The sequence below is a fragment of the Tasmannia lanceolata genome, unplaced genomic scaffold (assembly GCF_043159265.1).
Source record: "Tasmannia lanceolata isolate RefF3 unplaced genomic scaffold, GAP_Taslan_0.1 ptg000029l, whole genome shotgun sequence".
Lineage (NCBI taxonomy): Eukaryota > Viridiplantae > Streptophyta > Magnoliopsida > Canellales > Winteraceae > Tasmannia > Tasmannia lanceolata.
This window is the reverse complement of record NW_027518706.1, coordinates 4,427,251-4,437,010: the sequence shown is the minus strand read 5'-3', so window position 1 is coordinate 4,437,010 and position 9,760 is coordinate 4,427,251. Positions and strand designations below refer to the sequence as shown.

The 9,760-nt window shown below is 40.2% G+C and overlaps 1 pseudogene; it reads left to right on the top strand.

The window, feature by feature from the left end:
• Positions 1-3,396: 3,396 nt before the first annotated feature.
• LOC143859458 (N6-adenosine-methyltransferase non-catalytic subunit MTB-like) lies at positions 3,397-8,838 on the top strand (annotated as a pseudogene).
• The last annotated feature ends 922 nt before the right edge of the window (positions 8,839-9,760 follow it).

The following is a 9,760-nucleotide window of genomic DNA, read 5'->3' as shown; positions in this document are numbered from 1 at the left end:
CCATGTCAATGGGATCCTTGATAGAGAGGAGCTGACACGTGGCACCACCACGGCTTAGAGGATTCCGCTTTACTTATATATATATATATATAGAGAGAGAGAGAGAGAGAGAGAGAGAGAGAGAGAGAGAAAATATTTCCTACACACTTGTGTAGGTAAGTTACCTACACACTAGCTTAAAATACAGTGGGGGCCCACATTGTTTGGGTGATCCAAACCATTCATTTGAATGGTCCTCACATAGATAGGGTGTCCACAAAAAATCAGATCCATAGGATCATCCCAACCATTCAAACTCTGGAGGCAAAAAATGGACTAATTTGTGAAGGTTTATACACGTCCATTTTACCTCTACAAATCGTAGGGTTGGAAGTTGTGAACGGAAAAGGAATTGGCGGAGCAGATGGGATGAATCCGAATCTGTCAGAAAGGCCGATGATGTTGGTTATTTGGATCATAAGCATGCGTCTTCTAGAGATAGAAATGTTGATGCAAGAATTGAATCACAAAAGAGTAAAAGGAGGGCTTTAGATTCAAATATTGATAAGGGTGCTAGATCAAGCAAGAAGGAAGAGAGAAGGGTTGATGGAGAGAGGAGTAAAAGTAGAGGCATGTCAGAGGCTCAAGAAGAAAGATCAGAAGGTGTTAGAGACAATAAGCAGAGGAGTGTCAGAAATAAAATGGTGAAGGATGTTGAGTCTAGTGCCCATAGGCTGAGCTCCAGAGCCCATGGAGAGAAAACTAAGAAGAATTGACAGCAACGAGACCTTGCACATAGTGGCCGTGATGATGCGGAAAGTCGAGAGAGGTCTGTTAATACAGATAGAAGTGGTAGGGAAGTGAGGCACACTAAAAGGTCACGAAGCCCTGAGAGAATTGAGAGACATCATCAAGAGTCTGATGAAATTGATCGAGGTTGCTAGTGGTTTGCTGAAGTGCCTCAGGAAATTTACTAACATTACAGGGCTGGAAGCCAACAAGGATAAATGTGAAATCTTCTTTTCGAATTCCTCCTCTCATATCAGAAACTCCATTCTTGACAGATTTGGATTCAAGGAAGGTTCCCAACCTCGGGTTGCCACTGTTCTCCTCTAGGCTCTTTAATTTGGACTGTCAACCTCTGGTGGCTAAGGTTAGGAAGAAAATTCAGAGTTGGTCCGCAAAGACATTATCTATGGCTGGTAGAGTGGAGCTTGTTAAATCAACCTTGATGGCTTACCAAGTGTTTTGGTCTTCCTCCTTCAACATCCCTGCAAGCACCCTTGATTTGATTGCTCAATGTCTTAGAAACTATGTATGGGGGGGGGGGAATGAGAATAGGAAAACTATCCATACCGTGGCTTGGGATCATGTATGTAGGCCTAAATCCGAAGGCGGGCTGGGTCTGAGAAATATCAGAGATGTTAATCAGGCCCTGCAAATAATTTTTTTTTGGAATCTGATCAAAAGGCAAAATTCTCTTTGGGCCCGATGGTTCTACAAGAAGATTCTTAAAGATAGAAATATTTGGACCACTAGAATGCCATCTAGACCCTCATGGTCCATTCGGAGTATTTTTAAAGCCAGGGAGTTTGCTGCAAATCACACGTGTTATGTCATTGGTGAAGAAGCTGAGATAGATCTATGGTCTCAGCCTTGGCACCCTGATGGTAGGCTGGAGTGGAACTTCTCGAAGCAATCTACTGATCCCTTGCTTGCTGATCTTAAAATCCTCTCCCAAATTAATTTCCAGGGCCAATGGAATCCTATTATCTTAAAAGATTCGCTTCGGGAGGAAAGAAAATTCCTAAACAATGGCATTTTTTCTAACTCAGGGCGAAATGATGCTATTTGGAAGCCTAATGCTGATGGTAATTTCACGCTGAGGAGTGCTTGGGATATTATTCGTCATCAATCTACTGTTTTTTCGTGGACCAAATCCATCTGGTTCAAAGAGAACATCCCAAGGCACTCTATTGTTGCTTGGAAAGCAATTCAGGGTAGATTACTCACCAGGGACAGAACTTTCCTTGTTTCAATTGTTCATGACAAGTCCTGCCCCCTCTGCTTGCATGCTGTTGAATCTACTGATCATTTATTCTTCCAGTGTGGATATTCTGCTTGGGTTTGGCGTTCTATTTTGTGGAGAGCTGGGTGGAGGCGAAGGCCTCTTCGTAGTCTAGTGCTTGAGGAAGAGTGGCTTAGACTGCATTTTGGAGGCAAAGGTCAATTAGCCCAAGCTATGAGAATCAGCTTCCAAGCCACTATCTATCACATTTGGAGAGAGCGAAATCTCAGGATCTTTGAAAACAAGAAGCATCATAAGACCTTCATTCTTAGAAATATTCTAGAGGAAGTCAGATTCAAAATTAATAGTTCTACACACTGCCATGACCTCTTTTCTGAAGGGAATATTTGTGCTGCTGCAACCTTTGGGTACAAATTCTCCCCCCGGGTTATCAATGACAAATCCTGCTCCTGGTCTAAACCTCACGCAGGCCACTTTAAGATTAATTCAGATGCTTCATTGGAAGAAAATGGTGCCGCAATTGGGGGACTAATCAGAAGCGATGATGGCTGGCTTCTATCCATGTTCTCTACTGAGGTTTCCAAAGCAGAGATTTTCGGGCTTGAATTACAGGCCATCGAAGTGGGTATTTGTCTGGCTCTTGATATTGACATTTCGAATATTTGGATCGAATCAGACTCTCTCTTCGTTGTGGAAGTATTACAAGGCAAATCAACCATCCCTTGGAAAAGTATTACCACTGTAAGTAATATCAAATCCTTGCTGGCCAAGCTCTCTAGATGGAAAATTTCCCATATCAGGAGGGAAGGAAATGCAGCAGCTGATTACCTATCCAAGACCCATTGCCCTATTAAAGGCTTTGATATTGTTCCATTCCTTGCGTCGCCTAAGTTGCTGGACTTGATCGTAGCAGATGAAAAGGGTCAAGTCTATCCTAGATTGGGCTGATCTCGTTGGCCTCCGAAGAATCCTGCTATCTTGATTCGTTTTGAATCTGTTTTGGGTGGATTTGCCTGCTCTTGCCCCTGGTCGTTGGGGTTCTGTTTTCATATTATTCTTTATTATTGATTTGTAGTTTGTTTTCCTTTTTGTGGCTCTTGGGCCTGGATATTGTATTCTCCTTTGCTTTTATTTATTTCTGGTGGGGGTCTTGCCGAACCCCAGCTTTCTCGTCAAAAATAAAAAATAAAAAAAATTGATCGAGGTTCCTCTCAATCTGACAATGAAAGAAGCGTTAGCCACAAACAGAGGCAATGTGAAAAAGAAGCTTACGGAAATGATAGATCCAAAGGCAGAGATAAGGATTGAGGAGGTTCTAAAGATAGTTGGAGGAAAAGGCAGCAGAGCTGGAATGATAAAGAGGCAAAAGATGGGGATGGTGATTTTGACTATAAAACGGAATGGGACTCACAGAGGCGTGAACAGGATAGAATGGAACGGGATAGAATGGATAATGAGAAGCTTCATGATACACCTGCTTATAGAAAAGATAGAACCAGGACTAAAGGCGTGAAAAACTCTAGTGTTGGAACTACAAATGAGTATTCTGATGTGATAGAGATCAGGCCCGAGTCTCTCGATTGTGGGAGCGAGGAGTCTGGATCCATGTCTTCTAGGCATACTACTAGTGCAGGCCAGACTTCTATTAGGGGTTCACAGTCTCCATTTGGAAATAACCAGGGACTGGGGTCTTTCAATAGGGGCATTCCTCAAGGAAGGATAGGAGGCTGGAGAGGACGAAGAGGAAGCGTTCAGGGGAGGGACAGGCAAAGTGTATTAATCCCAGTGCCTATTGTGGGACCTGCCTTTGGTCACTTGGGCTTGCTACCTGGACCCATGTAGCCCATTGGGCCGAACATGTCCGCAGCTCCAGGCCCACCAATTGTACCGGTTTTCACTCCTCCATCTCCAGGGCCCATTGTTTGGCCTGAACCTCGAGGTTCTGATATGAATATGTTAGCTACCCCACCTGGACTTTCTCCCATACCACCACCTCGATTGTCAGGACCGCGATTCCTTCCTAATATGGGGACTGGCCCAAACCATGCAATGTATTTTAATCAACTTGGCCCTGGAAGAGGAGTATCTCCAACGTAACTGGTCCTGGATTTAATATAATGGCACCAATCGGACGTGGAGTACCTCATGATAATGCTCCAATGGGTTGGGGTCCACCTAGGACTAGTGCTCCCCATGGTAAAGCTCCTTCAAGGGGAGAGCAAAATGACTGCTCCCAAAATTTTGTGGATACTGGTATGCGACCACAGAATTTCATCAGGGAGCTAGAACTCACCAGTGCTGTGGAGGTATCTCATGATAATGCTCCAATGGGTTGGGGTCCACCTAGGATTAGTGCTCACCCTGGTAAAGCTCCTTCAAGGGGAGAGCAAAATGACTACTCCCAAAATTTTGTGGATACTGGTATGCGACCACAGAATTTCATCAGGGAGCTAGAACTCACCAGTGTTGTGGAGGATTACCCAAAGCTGAGGGAACTTATTCAGAGGAAAGATGAAATTGTGGCCAAATCTGCATCCCCACCCATGTATTACAAGTGCGACCTGCGTGAGCATGTGTTGTCCTCGGAATTTTTTGGCACCAAGTTCGATGTCATTCTTGTCGATCCCCCATGGGAGGAATATGTCCATCGGGCTCCTGGTGTTACTGACCATATGGAGTACTGGACACCAAAAGAAATACAAAATCTAAAAATTGAGGTACATCATTTACTTGTCCTAAGTTTATTCGCTTCAGTGTTGGCGATGGTGTGGATGTCTTTATTTTCTCTCAAATCTATTTACATAATTACGTATGCAACATTTGCTGTCCATTCATATTATTTTATAACCTTGTGCCTTTTCTCTGAAGTCTTAATTCTGCTCTTACCATGTTTTCAGTCAATTGCTGACACTCCATTTATCTTCCTTTGGGTTGGTGAAGGTGTGGGTCTTGAGCAGGGACGCCTGTGCCTAAAGAAGGTATGTTAGTTGAGCATAACAGAAATTACTATTTCACTTACATCGGAATTGAGTATTGATCTTGATTACCACAGCTAAGAGAGGACCCTAAAGAAAATATCTGATAGCATTAACATGATAACATCTCTTAACTTCATTGCATTGCTTTGGACTTTATTTATTTATTTTGGAAAATGGATGCTTGGAGTTTGGACTTTATGCTCACACATAATACAGACCAAAAAAAAAAAAAAAACTTCACTTCATTGCCCCCTGCTGGAATGCAGTAATGTTTTCAACTGTAATATATCCTTTCATTCCCTCTAATGTGCTTCTTTTTTGTTTGTATGGTATTTTTTTCTCTTAATTTAGTGGCGATTTCGGAGATGTGAGGATATATGTTGGGTGAGGACAAACAGGTTGAATGCGACTCCAGGACCGCACCATGATTCACACACTTTGTTTCAGCCCTCTAAGGTTGGTTATAATTGCCTTAATATTTTCTGCTTGGTGCATATAATCTTCATTTTTTTATGGATAAATATCTTGTTATAATTTGTGGCCTCATTTTGTGGACTAGGAACACTGCTTGATGGGCATAAAAGGAACTGTTCGCCGTAGCACTGATAGTCATGTTATCCATGCCAACATTGACCCAGACATAATTATTGACGAATAACCTCCTGATGGCTAGTATTCATGATTCCAAATTTGCCACCTAAACACGTTTTCTGGCATTCAAATCCAGAATCTGCACACATTTCTTAAGTGGTTTATATTTCTTATGCCATTGTCTGCACTCTGCACAATCACGGAATAAGGTTTGCTCACATTCATAGGGATTAGGTCCATATCCCATCAAAATTTGAATAATCGAAACAATATGGACTTTTTCGAAGATTGGATGCAGTTACCAATTCACCTATGATTTAGCCGGCACTTTGAATTTATTACCGGCACATGTGTCGTGTCATGTCGTGTCTGATGCAACAAGCGTGTCGACACTCCTTTAGACACCTTTAACTGTAATGCTAGAAGTGTTAGACTTCATACGGGCTTATGGACACGTTTTTGTACTGTGTCAAGTGTGACATTCTACTTTATTATAGAATATTGTATGCCTCTTTTATCATTAACTCTTCTTTTATTATAAACTCTTCTTTTAACTCTTCGTTAAATAATATTTGTTGTTATATCCCCTCCCCTCCCCTAAACCTAAAACTCTAAACAAACTCTTATTCCAATAGGACCAATGCTATGTTCATTATATCATATTGGTCTCCCTTACTAGCTGTATATTAGAGACGGAAGATAACTAGATTAAATTGATGAATGTGCTGTTATTTGATTATCTCATGTTTGTTTTAGATTATAGTTGAGATTTATTAGTTTGTTAAATGATTACCATATTTATATTGTTACAAATTATACAATAATTAGTAATTTTATATGTATGTACATTTCACCATTTTTAGATTCTTAGATGTCCTCATGTCTGACAACTTGTATCCGTGTTGAAACTTGACATAGGAATCCATATCCACAAATTATGATTATATCTACGTTCTATTTTAGTTGTGTCCCCGTTTCAAAATTTTGGGAGTTTGCCGTATCCGTGTGTCAACACGCGACACTCGTGTTCGTATCCACAAATCATAGCAATTCTCCCTCTCAAGAGGAGAAAAGAGTGAATTATTCCCTCTGTTTGTGTAGCCTATGTATGAATATCCATTAATATGATGTGTTTCATTCGTGGAGCCAACCGTGTGTAACGACCTGGATTTGGGGTAAATTTTTAGACATAATTTTTTTTTCAAAATCTCAAAATCCGAATTGCTACCTCAAAAGGGAAAAAGCTGACTCTCAACTATAAAATAGTAATTTCATTTCCTTTTGAATTTGCAAACTACCAACACAAAAAAATCTGGAAGCCTCCTAACATAAGTTGAAACTAATCCACTGAATAAAACAAACTAAGGCAAATTGCCTGACAGGATAACTAGTCAAACCAACAATGGCTGAACACACTTTCCTCAATCCCTATAAGCTCTCTTATTTTGTGTTCATGTCATCATGTAAACCTATAAAAACTGTACTAACTGAGTCATAACGAGCTGAACAAGATCCCTTAGTGGCTTGCATAATAAGAGCTACAAAATGAGAATTACATTATAAAAACATTTCTTATGATTAAACGGTTAGTATAAGCAAAACAACTATTCATTAAAATAAAGGTAGAAACTGAAAGTAGAAATATAAATAGTAATAGAGATAGAAACTAAAAGTGCAAAGATGAATGCATGCGAAAGATTTAGAGGCTGTTTGGGTTAGGGTTGACCCTCATCCCCTAATATACATTTTTTTAATATTTTTTTCTGTTTTTGTCACGACCAAGCCGAGCCCGACCTTTTATCCTTTTATCGGGTTAGATGGGTTGGGTTAGGGTTGATAGATTTAAAGGCTGTTTGGGTTGGAGTTGACCCTCGTCCCCTAATATACATTTTTTTTATATTTTTTTCTGTTTTTGTCACAACCAACCCGAGCCCAACATTTTATCCTTTTATTGGGTTAGATGGGTTGGGTTAGGGTTGATAGATTTAAATGCTGTTTGGGTTAGAGTTGACCTTGTCACCTAATATATATATATATATATATATATATATATATATATGAGAATAGAGTTCCTAAGGTGTCACCTCATATAGCTTATATGAGGTGGCGCTTAAAAACATAAGGGGCCCACTTTGTTTGGATGATCCTAAGCATTCATTTGATAGGCCCTCACATAGATAGGGTGTGCCCAAAAAATCAACTTCATAGGATCATCCTAACCCTTCCATTTGTGGAGGTTGAAATGAATGGGTATAAACCTCCATAAATTTGCCCATTTTTAACCTCCATAAATGGAAGGGTTAGGATGATCCTATGGACCTGATTTTTTGTAGGCACCATATCCATCTAAGGGCCTTTCAAATGAGTGGTTTGGATCGCCCCAAAAATGTGGGCCCCTTATGTTTTGTGAGCGCCACCTCATATAAGCTATATGAGGTGACACCTTAGGAACTCTATTCTCATATATATATATATATATATATATATATATATATTTTTTATTTTTATTTTTTTATTTTTTTATTTTTTTTTTTTTTTTTTAATTTTTCGTGACCAAGCCGAACCCGACCCTCTATCAGGTTATAAGATGGGTTGGGCTAGGGTTGATAGATTTAAAGGCTGTTTGGGTTAGAGTTGACCCTGGTCCCCTGATATACTTTTTTTTTTTCTATTTTTTTCCTGTTTTTGTCGCGACCAAGCCGAACCAGACCCTCTATCCGGTTAGATGGGTTGGGCTAGGGTTGATAGATTTAAAGGCTGTTTGGATTAGAGTTGACCCTCCTCAACCTGTGGTTCGGATTGAGTCGGGCTAGGGTTGAGTCATGTGACCTCTGCTTCGGTTAGGTTGGTCACAAACTGACTGAATCGGGCTCGAGTGGCACCCCTATAATTAGCATCATGGTTCTTTTTTTATCTTTTTTTTAATGACATAGGGAATAGTTCCACCCTAAAAATTGGGGTGGGGACACAGTATCATGGTTCTTATACCTATGCCCCTACTATCTAATATGGCGATGTGTCAAATGATCTGGGCCTCCCAAATTATTGGCCAGAGCGTTGGATAATATATAATATTGGTTGAGAAAAAGGTTTCTCCACACAAGTGTAGATAAGTTATCTACACACTAGCATAAAATACAGTGGGGGCCCGCATTGTGTGGGTGATCCAAAGCATTCATCTAATTGGCCCTCACATAGATAGGGTGTCCACAAAAAATTAGCTCCATAGGATCATCCCAACCCTACGATTTATGGAGGTAAAATGGATGTAGGGTTGGCATGATCGTATGAAGCTGATTTTTTGTGGACACCCTATCTATGTGAGGGCCCATCAAATGAATGCTTTGGATCACCCAAACAATATGCCCTCCACTGTATTTTAAGCTAGTGTGTAGATAACTTATCTACACTTGTGTGTAGAAACCGTTTTTGGTTTTTATGCCGAAATGTACCACGGACAAGTGATTGGATCCATTGAACTGATCAACGTTCACATCCGTGCTCCATTGCCCTTGAACCCATTTTGATCGGATGATCCTAGCCCCTTATCCTAAAAGTGCTTCTCCTCAACGCCTCTGAATTAATTGGTATCAGAGCTACGTGGGAAGTTTTCTGACGGTCTATAAGATCAACGGTATCAATTATACATAATGTCGGACCCAAAACTTAGGGAAGTGATAAATCCGCCCCTTATTGTTCGATCTTGATGATATATAACTTTGGATGGTTGATCTGGAAAATACATAAAGTGGTATTTGTGACCCTTGATCTGTAATTTACAAATGGATGGTTGATATGGAAAATACATTATGGTCTAAATTCGATAGGCAAACTTGTATTTTTTTTTGAAACGGTGAAATTTATTAATTAGATAAATACATTAGGGGGTTGATATTGATATTCCCACTCCCTTTAGACAATAATCCCACACCTTTAATTATCGTCTGACGGTTAGATTGATGCCTCTAGGCTTGATCTTGAACTGTCAACTCATTTTGTCGAATGCTGATGATGAAATGAGAGCACTGATAGCATCTTATTGTAAAATAATTGTTGTGGATAAAGTGGTATTTGTGACCCAAGACATAGTTGACTTGTAGAAATTTTGGGGGTTTTGTATTTGTTTACACCCATTTTTGGGCATTAACGGTCACAAGAGACCGACTTACTCCATTTCCACTTC